This window comes from Malaclemys terrapin, chromosome 6 (assembly GCF_027887155.1).
Source record: "Malaclemys terrapin pileata isolate rMalTer1 chromosome 6, rMalTer1.hap1, whole genome shotgun sequence".
Classification (NCBI taxonomy): Eukaryota; Metazoa; Chordata; order Testudines; family Emydidae; genus Malaclemys; species Malaclemys terrapin.
Window position 1 is genome coordinate 86,995,950 of NC_071510.1, and position 13,523 is coordinate 87,009,472.

The 13,523-nt window shown below is 39.8% G+C and overlaps 1 protein-coding gene across 3 annotated transcripts in view; it reads right to left on the reverse strand.

Moving 5' to 3' along the window:
• FAM169A (family with sequence similarity 169 member A) overlaps window positions 1–13,523 on the reverse strand; it is a 187,923-nt gene that overhangs the window by 124,051 nt on the left and 50,349 nt on the right. The window lies entirely within an intron of this gene.

A 13,523-nucleotide genomic window follows, 5' to 3' on the forward strand; every position in this document is an offset into this window, starting at 1 on the left:
ATCATAACCTTGCCAATGATCTAACATAAGCCATCTTGCATAAAGTACATCTCAGTTATGTCATTCATATCATATTCCATATTTATGAAAATATGCTTGACACATCACATTGGGCTTTGATGAACTATTAGTCTGACCCACCATGGACATTCTTAAGTTCATTGAATCCTGTTATAAATGGGAGCAACACCGCTATTGTGAATTAGGCCTTTTTTTTTTTTTTTTTTTTTTTTTTTTTACTTTAAGCAGCAGCACTGTCAGTTCACTGATAATTAAGTGAAGGGCAAGCTCCCCTACAGAGTTTTCTCAGAGGACAACAATCAACACACGCGGTCAAATGGGATGAGTCAGTCAGTGAGGTCAGTACTTCTTAGAGGATATACAGGAAAATATCTTGAGCTAATTGTGCCTAGATCAGGCAGCAGGGTGATATTAATGGAACAAAAGGGATCCCGCATCTGAATGTATATTTGTGGTTAGCTGAGCATGCAGACAGCGTCTCATGCCCTCAGCAAAACTGGATTATGGGGCTTGCCAATTTTGCTTCTTGTCAAAGAAAATATATCAAAAGCAACCCATTCTTTCCTTGTGGTATTGTTAGGCAGAGATTTGTAATATAAATGACATGGAAGTACCAGAAGCTGGAGGCCCAGATTTCTTCCTGTGTTTGGATAGAAATATCAGCACATAGTGATAGTGGCCAGTGGGTTTTTCCATATTAAATGGGATGGAAGTGAGTAGTGACTTTCATAGGAGAGAAAAGCACAGGCTGTGGTCCCCCTCCAAATGCAAGGGTCCTTGGATGAAGCACTTGAGAAGCAGAGCTCCCTGGCCCAATAAGAGCATATAGACACCGCCTCACAACTGTATGGGATTTCTGTGCCACCCGTTTCTCACCTCCCAAAAACAACACTACAATACACACTCAGTGGAGCTACTTTTGCTGCCTGCTATACCAGACATATCCATAGAGGGAACAAGGCCCTAAATTATTAATATTACCTTCCATCCCCCTCTTCTGCCACACCTTACTATAGTACGTTCTTATTCAAAAGAAGATTGTACAGGTCAAGAAAATATTTTATGCCAGATAGGATCAATATTTTGGTCACTGGCAACAACAACAAAATACCATAGATGCTAATTTATTATTTAACATTAAATGGAAAGTATTTGTAATATTTTTATATTCCCTTATGGTAACATTATATAGAACTTAATAGGAAAGAAACCAATCAATATTTTATAGGGGTCTCTAGATGTTCTAAAAACATACATCATTTACTAGAAAAGGCTAACATTTCTATAGGTATTTTAAAAGTCATGCTATAGAATTCTATAGCAGGGATATAAGCTTCTGTTAATACTAATGGAACTGAGGGGATATCTGATCCATTAGTGATTATTAGGGCTGTCGATTAATCACAGTTAACTCAAAAACAATTAAACTTAATTACAAAAGTTAATCACAGTTTAAAAATCACACTCAATACCAATTGAAATGTATTACATATTTTTGGATGTTTTTCTACATTTTCAAATATATTGATTTCAATTACAACATAGAATACAAAGCGTACACTGCTCACTTTATTATTTGTAAATATTATTTGTAATAAAAACAAAAGAAATAGTATTTTTCAATTCACCTAAGACAAGTACTGCAGTACAATCTCTTTACTGTGAAAACAACTTACAAATGTAGGGTTTTTTGTTGTTGTTGTAGTTGTTATGTAACTGCAGTCAAAAACAAAACAATGCAAAACTTTAGACCCTACACGTCTCCTCGATCCTACTTCTTGTTCAACCAATAACTAAGAGAAACAAGTTTGTTTACATTTACGGGAGATAATGCAGCCCACTTCTTATTTACAATGAGTGGGCAAGTGAGAACAGGCATTGGGACTTTTGTAGTCGGCATTGCAAGGTATTTACGTGCCAGATATGCTAAACATTCATATGCCCCTTCATGCTTTGGCCACCATTTCAGAGGACGTGCTTCCATGCTGATGACACTTCTCTTTAAAAAAAAAAAAAAAAAAAAATTATGCGTTAATTAAATTTGTGACTGAATGACTTGGGGAGAATTGTATGTCTCCGGCTCTGTTTTACCAGCATTCTGCCATATATTTCATGTTATAGAAGTCTTGGATGATGATTCAGCACATGTTGTTCATTTTAAGAACACTTTCACTGCAGATTTGACAAAATGCAAAGAGGGTACCAATGTGAGATTTCTAAAGGTAGCTACAGCACTCGACCCAAGGTTTAAGAAAGTGAAGTGCCTTCCAAAAATCTATGAGGGACGAGATGTAGAGCATGCTTTCAGATGTCTTAAAAGAGCAACACTCGGATTCAGAAATTACAGAACCCGAACCATCAAGAAAAAAAACCAATCAACCTTCTGCTGGTGGAATCTGACTCAGATGATGAAAATGAAGATGTGTCAGTCCGCACTGCTTTGGATTGTTATTGAGCAGAACCCATCATCTGCATGGATGCATGTCCTCTGGAATGGTGGATGAAGCATGAAGGGACATATGAATCTTTAGTGCATCTGGCATGTAAATGTCTTGCGATGCCAGCTGCAACAGTGCCGTACGAATGCCTGTTCTCACTTTCAGGTGACATGAACAAGAAGCGGGCAGCATTATCTCCTGCAAATGTAAACAAACTTGTTTGTCTGAGCGATTGGCTGAACAAGAAGGAGGACTGAGTGGACTTGGAGGCTCCAAAGTTTTGCATTGTTTTATTTTTGAGTGCAGTTATTTTTTGTACATTATTCTATATTTGTAAGTTCAACTTTCATGATAAAGAGATTGCACTATGGTACTTGTATTAGGTGAATTGAAAAATACTATTTCTTTTGTTTTTTTACAGTACAAATATTTATAATAAAAAATAAATGTAAAGTGAGCACTGTGTTGTAATTGAAGTCAATATATTTGAAAATGTAGAAAACATCCAAACATTTAAATAAATGGTATTCTATTATTAACAGTGGGATTAAATCACAAATAATTTTTTTTAATCACTTGACAGTCCTACTGATTATCTTTGAAAAGTCATGGAAGATGGGAGAGATTCCAGAGGACTGGAAAAAAGGGCAAATATAATGCCAACCTATAAAAAGGGAAATAAGGACAACCCGGGGAATTACAGACCAGTCAACTTAACTTCAGTACCTGGAAAGATAATGTAGCAAATACTGTATATATTCGTTCATAAGCTGAATATTTTTGGTAAAAAAGTGCCACATCAAAGAGCGGGGGGTCAGCTTATAAATGGGTCTACACCAAAATTTGATGATTTTAAAAACTCTATGGAATCATTGAATTGAATATCTAATACATTGTTGTTTTGTTTACCTGGAGCGTCTGCAGGCATAGAGCCCCTCGGCTCCCTGTGGCCATGGTTCGCCATTACCAGCCAATGCCATTGGCTGGGAACAGCAAACCATGGACACTGGGATCTGAGGGGTTCCGTGCCTGCAGACACTACAGGTAAACAAAACGTCCTGACTCGCCAGCGGCTTATCCTGATGGGACAGGAACCAAAAAGTTTGCCAACCCCTGAAATATAGGGTCGGCTTACGAAAGGGTCATACAGTTTTTGCTATTTTTACCAAACCATCTTTGGGGGGGGGGAGGAAGGTCGGCTTATAAACAAATGGGCTAATGTATATACAGTAATTAATCAATTTGCAAATACCTAAAAGATAATAAGTAACAGTCAGCATGAATTTGTTAAGAACAAATCATGTCAAACCAACCTAATAGCTGTCTTTGATAGGGTAACAAGTCTTGTGGATTGGGGAGGGCAGGGCGGGGGAGGAGAGGGGAGAAGCAGTAGATGTGGTATATCTTGACTTTAATAAGGCTTTTGATACGGTGTCACATGACCGTCTCATAAACAAACTAGGGAAATGCAATCTATACGGAACTACTATAAGGCGGGTGCATAACTGGTTGGAAAACCATTTCCAGAGGGTAGTTATCAGTGGTTCACAGTCATGCTGGAAGGGCATAACGAGTGGGGTCCCGCAGGGATCAGTTCTGGGGTCTGTTCAATATCTTCATCAGTGATTTAGATTATAAGTGTACTCTGTATGCCATTAAGTTTGCAAATGATACCAAGGTGGGAGGGGTTGCAAGTGCTTTGGAGGATAGAATTAAAATTAAAATCAAAATGAGCTGGACAATCTGGATAAATGGTCTGAGATAAATAGCATGAAATTCAATAAGGACAAATGAAAAGTACTGCATTTAGGAAGGAACAATCAGTTGCACATAGAAAATGGGAAATGACTGCGTAGGAAGGAGTACTGCAGAAAGGGATTTGGGGTTAATAGTGGATCACAAGGTAAATAGGAGTCAGTGTAATTATATTGCAAAAAACAAAAAACCCACCAACCCCATCCCCCCAAATTCTGGGATGTATTAGCAGGCGTTATGTAAGCAAGACACTAAAAGTAATTCTTCTGCTCTACTCCACACGGATTAGGCCTCAACTGGAGTATTTTGTCCACTTCTGGTCCCCACATTTCAGGAGAGATGTGAATAAACTGGAGAATGTCCAGAGAAGAGCAACAAAAATGATTAAAGGTCTAGAAAACACTTAGGTCTATGAGGGAAGATTGAAAAAAAATTGGGTTTGTTTAGTCTGGAGAGAAGACTGAGAGGGGACATTATAAGTTTTCAAGTACATAAAAGGTTGTTACAAGGAGGAGGGAGAAAAAAAAAATTGTTCTCATTAACCTCTGAGGATAGGACAAGAAGCAAAGGGCTTACGCTACAGCAAGGGCAGTTTAGGTTGGACATTAGGAAAAGCTTCCTAAAATGTCAAGGTGATTAAGCACTGTGATAAATTGCCCAGGGAGGTTATGGAATCTTCATCATCTAACCTGCTTTTAAAAATCTCTAAACACCTGTCAGGGATGGTCTAGATAATACTTAGTCCTGCCTTAAGTGCAGGGGACTGGACTAGATCCCTCCCCGATTCTATGACTTCTAAAAATAAAATAAAAAAAAAAAAAAACCCACCACACACCCTGTAAAACAATTGTTTTCTATTAAATTCTACAGTGTCCCAATGCCTCCAAACTGTCTGAGCACTTTCACTGGGCAACAATTCAAAATCCATTCAGACGAAGATCTAGGCTTTCTGAAAAACAAAGCCAAAAGAAGTCTGTTATTTATAATGTAATGGAATCTTTGCTAGTACATGAGATTAGTAGGTAGCAATTACCATTATTCACAGTTAATTGTTATACAAAATAAAACTATTGCCTGGTGGACATCAATTTTCAACTATACAGTGAGCATTATACTAGATTTTTATAAATAAATTGGACTCCTAGCTCCCTACAGAAAGAGATGATCCCCTCTCTGTTCTGACCTGAGGCCTGTAAACATGCCACCCAAAGCACATTGCCCTTTCCTGCTGCTCCATGCTAAACTCTTATTTCATTGGTGGGCTTTGACCACCTCACTGCTTTCAGAATTACTAATGGTTGTAGCTGTATTGGTCCCAGGATATTAGAGAGAGAAGGTGGGTGAGGTAATATCTTTATTGGATTGGTCTTTAGACCTGAAGAAGAGCTCTGTGCAAGTTCAAAAGCTGGTTGTTCTCACCAATAGAAAGCTGGTCCAATAAAATGATATTACCTCACCCATCTTGTCCCTCTAACTTCTAGTTTTTTTTTTTTTTTTTGAAATGTCTTCCCCAAATGCATTAGCTTACATTTTACCAAGCAGAACCCTATTTCATCTTCCACCTATGAGTAACCTCCAGCAAAGCAGTTAAGCAGTTGCTTAATTTTCAGCACCTGACTAGTTTTCAATGAGCAGATGCTTAACTGAGTTGGGTTCCAACTCCCTTTATATTATTACTCTGTCCTCACTGGCGTTCACGACACTTTCCAATTTTGTACCATCTGCAACATTCATGACTGTGTTGCTTACCCTCACTACCAGACCATTAATGAAAACATGAAATAAGACTGGCCCTAACACTGATCTCTGTGGCATGATGTGAAACAATGTCTTTTATCATTCACTATTTGTGACATTTCTCATACCATTTGACAAAACACCCTTACGTTGATGATTACAAACGTGTGTGACCCACACATATTACAGTGTGGTGTGCTAATCCAAGTGTAAATGTTCATTGAAATCATTGTATTCCATTATTCTTAGACAGGCTGATATACTGGGCATCTGGGAGGAGGCGCTACAGAATGCTATTACCATGCCTGCCGCTTGAGTCACCCTGCACGAATGCTCTCCCAAGGTCAACAGTGATAATCCCCGTGAACAAAAGCTGCCCTGGAAAATGTTCTAGGCAATATTTTAATAGCTCTTGCAGATATCAATAAATATCCATGAAGCATCTGGTTTTAATGTGTATACAATCACTAGAGCAAATAAGAAATGTGTATCACACGCCTGTTGTGCCATCACATTTCAGTTTTACAACCAGTCTCAGTTTTTAATGTGGCAGTCTCCGACCCTCCCCTTATTTCCCCTGTCATACTAAATGCTCATTATAGCAACCTACTATAAGGTGAGTGCATAACTGGCTGGATAACTGTACTCAGAGAGTTGTTATTAATGGTTCCCAATCCTGCTGGAAAGGTATAACAAGTGGGGTTCTGCAGGGGTCTGTTTTGGGACTGGCTCTGTTCAATATCTTCATCAATGACTTAGATATTGGCATAGAAAGTATGCTTATTAAGTTTGCAGATGATACCAAACTGGGAGGGACTGCAACTGCTTTGGAGGATACAGTCATAATTCAAAATGATCTGGACAAATTGGAGAAGTGGTCTGAGGTAAACAGGATGAAGTTTAACGAAGACAAATGCAAAGTGCTCCACTTAGGAAGGCGCAATCAGATTCACACATACAGAATGGGAAGAGACTGTCTAGGAAGGAGTATGGCAAAAAGGGATCTAGGGGTTATAGTGGACCACAAGCTAAGTACGAGTCAACAGTGTGATAATGTTGCAAAAAAAAGCGCAAACATGATTCTGGGATGCAGTAACAGGTGTGTTGTGATCAAGACACGAGAAGTCATTCTTCCGCTCTACTCTGTGCTGGTTAGGCCTCAACTGGAGTATTGTGTCCAGTTCTGGGCACCGCATTTCAAGAAAGATGTGGAGAAATTGGAGAGGGTCCAGAGAAGAGCAACAAGAATGATTAAAGGTCTTGAGAACATGACCTATGAAGGAAGGCTGAAAGAATTGGGTTTGTTTAGTTTGGAAAAGAGAAGACAGAGGGGACATGATAGCAGTTTTCAGGTATCTAAAAGGGGGTCATAAGGAGGAGGGAGAAAACTTGTTCACCTTAGCCTCTAAGGATAGAACAAGAAGCAATGGGCTTAAACTGCAGCAAGGGAGGCTTAGGTTGGACATTAGGAAAAATGTCATGGTGGTTAAACACTGGAATAAATTGCCTAGGGAGGTTGTGGAATCTCCATCTCTGGAGATATTTAAGAATAGGTTAGATAAATGTCTATCCGGGATGGTCTAGACAGTATTTGGTCCTGCCATGAGGGCAGGGGACTGGACTCTATGACCTCTCGAAGTCCCTTCCAGTCCTAGAATCTATGAAGATATGAACCTTCTCACTAGCTGAGGATGACTGGGCTAGCCTCCCTTGCCTGAAGCCATTCCCACCTTGTGTTGTGAGTATATAAGCTAGACCCAATCAGTGTTTGGACTGGAGATGTCCCAGGAACGTCCAAGGGTTGCAAGACATGGTGCTGGTTGCAGGATGTGCCAATTCAGTTGGTGGCATTTACTCCCTTTGAGTCACTGCTGAACTAGAGGGGCAGCTGTGCTTCGGGAGTCTTTCAAATGGGAAAGCCCAGCTCATTATGACTTGAGGTCATTAAAGATACTGTGTCATTTTCCCCACAAGACTAGGGGGCTAACTCCTAGTATAAGCCCCAGGGCCAGAGATCTTAGTGGGTTTTAACTCTCTACTCCTAGAGGGTATAATGGTAAGAGCCACATCTAGCCAGCTTTATTTACCTTAATTATAATATTGTTTACCTATAATTCCATCTGTTCAGTTTGTTGCACTGGTTGGAATTATTTATGGTTGGATTGCATAAACAGATTATTGTTGTGCTCTTGAAAGGGCATAGAAATTGTGCAGGCTCTACCCTGGAATGAGTGGGTCACACAGAGCTTACAGGTAGTGAACTCTGGTTTGGTAACAAAACTCAAGCTCAAGGTGGAAGAAAGAAAGGGGTCTACCCTAGCAACCAGGATGCACTCAAGGGTTTTGTTTTGCTCTGGGTCCCCCACCTAGAGCAACTAGACTAGCTCACTCTGCAGCAAGACCAAAGCAAAGCTGTGGTGGAGCAAAGTTGATTTTACAAGGAAGCCGGATTGGATCAGCAGTAGCACAGAGCTGACTCTGCAACAACCTGACACATGGCAATAGTGCTAGGATGACTTCGCAGCACACCAGGCCAGCCCATGCAGAGCTGATGTCACAGAACTAGACCAACTAGCTGCACAATGGAGTGGGCACTTGTGAAGCTGTTCTCTCTGCACTGGAGTGGACTGACATGAAAGACGCACACCTTGCCCGTCACTGGATCTACTTAGACGCAGGAGTGAGGGGTTTAGGTGGGTGGGGCTTGTGATGGGAATAAGGGAGCTGGACTGCCTTAAATTGGACAATTACTTTGTAAAATTGTGGTGATGCCCAGACTTCTGCTGCATTGATTTGGGATGCCAATTTTCTGATATTTAAGTATATAGAGAGGTTTCAGGTTTGTTTGTATTTTTTTTTTCCCTTTTTCCCTCCCCAGATAAAAAAAATACTTTGTAGTTGCACATTCCCAAAGGACTCAGTGCTTTTAAGTGGGGAAGAGTCACAGCCTACATCACACATGATGCACCACCCCCATAGAATGGGTATGATGAACCATATTCGTGTCCACCCAACCTGAAAGAAAATATTTAGTCTTGGGTAAACAAACTGGAACAGTTCAATTTGGAATGTTAAAACTTTTCAACATTCTTGAATCAAAGTTCAGAACTTTTCTTTCTGCAAAAAGCTTCAATATTTTGACTGATTTTCATTCTAAAGCAGACCAAAGTGTTGAATTTCCATGAGATGGAAATTCCCTTTTTCAATTAGCTCTAAACTGAATATGGTATTGTTTGTCTCTGAAATATTACCTTTCCTAATTTGTTGCTCAACTTACCTGTGCACCGTTAAACAGATGTCCTGTTTCACCCCAGAAGTGAATGCACTTCAGTGATGGGCAATTGATTCCTGAACTGCTCATACATTTTGTGAAGGGCTTTTGGATGCTTCATTAGGAAATATGCAGGAAAAAATGCAAGAACTTTAGATTTTTTCCTTCTCTGGAGTCCATTAACATCATTCTGAGCATTAGCCATGATAGGAGAGGGGTTACCCAGACCCAGAAGGGGGATGAATAAAACACTCCTAGCCATTACTAGCCCAGAGAGCTTAGGACACCAGCTGGGCTCCTCAATGGCAGCATGCCACCAGCTCCAATATTTATATACTTTATCATGCAAACCTGCAGATGACTTTTATAAGAATGTGCACATTAATAGCTAAAAAGTAGGTTAATGTAGTAGGAAGAGAAGATGGACAAACTGTCATTTGAAAAGGATTTCTTTAATATCCTCCGTTAGCTCTCTAAAGACAGTCTCAGTATGTTCAGTGTAAGTGGATGCATCAGGAATGGATTCCATGTTCTTGCTCAAGTCCAGATAGGGTTTTGTATGTTCTGGTTGTCCCAGATTCTGAAGCATAAAATAGCTTTTGCTCTGCCCAAGTTCAGCCTTAGGAGAGTCTGCTGCTCCACATGACTGTCCTCACAAGCTCCTCAAAAGTTGCTCTGTGGCTCTTTGGATACTTCAAGAGAATTCTCTGTGCTGAAGAGGAAAAAATGTGCAGACAGACTATTCCAGTGTCAGTGAGGATACAAACCCTCACAGCATGACCCTGAAGATTGCTCCTGTTGTGCCTTCTCCCACATATATATAGATGGATCTTCACACATTGGGCAAGTGGCTATTTAAAATTAAAAGAAAGAAAGTGTAGAGGAGGGAAGTTCCTATAAACCAACACAAAGAAAGAGGCTCAGCGTGAGCTTTTCTGGGCTGCTGCACATTGCAAACATTCCCAAGGCTGATGCAGAAAGCATGATTCATTTTCATAAATTATTGAAGCAAAACAAAACTTCCAGAAATAAATATCACATTCATGGCTGTTGTATTATTCACCATACATGTGCTGATTGCAAATGTACGCCAAGGAGCATAGCTATGAAGGAGTCAAATGCATTCCTAAGAAGCTACCCATAGAGGAAAAACTCACAGCTCATTTCCAATGCAGGCCCCATTCTTGTAATTAAGTCTTTTTTTCTTCCTTTAAACACACACACACACACACACACACACAAAAACAACACCTAGAGCCGAAGCCCAGTACAGAATTTGGATCTGAATTTTGATTTTTCCCCAAATGTTGGAGGTGTTTAGACCCAAAGATTTGGCTCCATCCAGGTTTATGTGGGATGACGCTTACCTTATTTGTTTTGCTTTTGGAGCATAGAGTTGGAGAATACAACAAGGAGACTCATTTTCCCACTGGCAATAGCTCATGAGCCTTTTTACTAAAAATCATTTACCTTCCTACAGAATCTCACAGACAAGCAGTAGCACAAATGCTTGGTGATGGAATTCTCCTACTGACAAATACTGGCAAGTCCACCAAACTGAATCGTTCAGAAGGGAGTAGAAGGGTTAAGGAGCCAACAAAAGAAAATGTGTTTTTAGAGGGTGGATTTGAAGAGATTTTATCTGAGACAATGTTATTAGTACTACCAGCACTTACAGCCAAACACTGCATTTGAATAGACATGCACCATTCTTATTAGTGCTTCAAAAGCATTTAACAAGCATTAGTAATCACTCCTCACACCATGGTAGCTGGTATCACAACGGGAAAACTGATCCCTTAATCCCATCACAAGCGCAACCCACCTGAACGCCCCCACTCCTGGGTCCAATTAGATCCAGTGAGGGGCAGTCAGTAATGGCTTGCCATTAGATCTGAAAGGAATTACAGATATTTACTGGTATTTAAATCAGCTACACAAACATAGCAACAACAATAAATATTACGAACATTTTTAGAGGATCACAGAACATAGGGTTTCCATAGCATGAGATTGACTCAGGGTCATTATCTGTCCCCCCCCCCACCCCAAACACTAGCAATATACCTTATGTCCAGTGCACTTTAGAAAATGTTAGATGTCAGTAACAGACACTTAAAATTAAAATAGAGGATTTGTACGTTTAGGGCTCACTCATGTGAGGCATGTGCCAAAAACATGTAATTGAGCATCCAGTTGAATCTTATCTGCTGTGGAACTAGTGGCTTTATTTGTGGTGCATGTTATCGCCATATGCACTCCCTTTAACTAGCTAGTGATCTTATTGGTATCCTGTAGACATTTCATACTGTGGCAAGCCAGGGTGTGAAGTTTACAGTGCTTCAGCCTGCTGCACACTAACTGGCCATGTGGACTCTGCTGCTTCATACTAAGAGTTCTGTAGTGTGCCTGGATCTACTGCTGTATTTTCTACTAGCGTTAAAGCAGTAGATCAAAACACACTACTGCCAAAGAACATCCTAGAAGTGCGTATGCAGTGTTGTTATAGCCATGTTGGTACTAGGATATGAGAGAGACAAGGTGGGTGAGCTAATATCCTTTACTGGACCAACTTGTGCTGGTGAGAGAGACAAGCCTTCAAGCTACACAGACCTGAAGAGCAGCTCTCTCACCAGCAGAAGTTGCTCAAAAAAAAAAAAAAAAAAAAAATGACCTTACCTGCCTTGTCGTTCTAGAAGCTGTACACACTAAGTTGTGTGGGCCACACCAACAAAGCAGCAAGTACATTTCATCTTTAATATAAACTATGGCATCAAAATATGTCTACTTACACTTGAGGATGGATGCACCTATTGGGTGTCTTTCAGTAAATATATACTCACATATTTAAAGAGGTACTATTAAATAGCATAGCCCACATATTTTGTCTTCCTAGTAGGGGTTTGGCCTTCAGATTCTAAATATTTATTTTTTAAGTCACAAATCTATTGATGAGACTATTTTAAGCCATTTTTTATGCTTGATTCTTCCATAGTTTTGCTCTGCAGCTTCAGATCCAGACACTCAGCATGCAGAGAGAGAACAAGCTAGCTCATCCCAAAGCTATGCTGACATCTGACAATGTAGACGTCATCCTCGTTTCCATAAGGAAAAGAGTGGGTGGAGAATTAAATGTTGGTCATGGAAATAGACCAAATTGGTAGAATACAGTATTGTTTAAGCCTTTAATGACATAGTGCAATAGACAGGAAAAAACAAAAAAGGACAGGTACTTGACCATCTCTAATACGTATTTTTAAGTGTGTTGCTCTTTTGAAGTTAGCAAGATTACTTAAAAATAACCACACAATTTTTTTGCTAATAAATGCTGCATCCAATATTATGGACAAAATTTTAAAAACAGGTGCCACTCTACTGCACTCAGTTCTTACCCTAGCTCTGTATTTGGCCCTTGCTTTCTAATAACAATGTAAGTCCCTAGTCCTGCAACTGTGTTTCTCTGGATAGACCTCTGCACCAATATAGCATCCCTCTGAAGTCAGTATGGGTCCTGCCAGTTGGAGGGGATTCCCCCTGCAGAGCCAGTTGCAAGAGTGGAATCTAAATTCATGTACTGAAATGTAATGAAAGTCATTACCAGTTCATTTAGCAAAGATCTAAAATATTTATAATCACAGAGAGGTGACACTGGTGTGGGTCACTGGGCAGTTTTGGCAATGGAATATTGCAAGGCTTCAGTACATAAAGAAACTTGATGGGCCAGATTTATCTCTGGTGTAACACCTCTATAGTTGTTGGTGTTGATTTAGAGAGTAAAGGTGCATATCTAGTAGAAGACACACAATGGCATTAAGAGAATTACATTTGTTCCATGGGTTGTAGTTCACATTTTAATTGTGTTTTCCCCTATTTAATTACATTTTAAATTCCATGTGAAAGACCCTGCATGTTGCCTAGCAAACTGGGGTTTAAAACAGACTCAGGCAACCAGAGGCTTCATGACTTCCCATTATTATTCTGGAAACTTCTCCTCCTATCACCTAATTGTCAGCAGATATCAGATTCCTTTAGAGGGTGGGAATATAAACATAATTAGGAGAAATTATTCTCCTTGTCTGAAGTGGAATTCTGCTTGAAAAAGAGAGATCAGACAAGAGGAAGTGTTAAAGAAGTGATGGTGCAAAAATTGCACCTATTGACGAATGTTCAGTTGCAGATGTTTACTTTAGGTGATGCATGACCGCAAGACTGAGTTTGTATCACTGGCTATTTAAAAAACAAACAAACAACAAACAACAACACCTACATGCACACTTAAAATAAGGCTATAAATAGGTGAA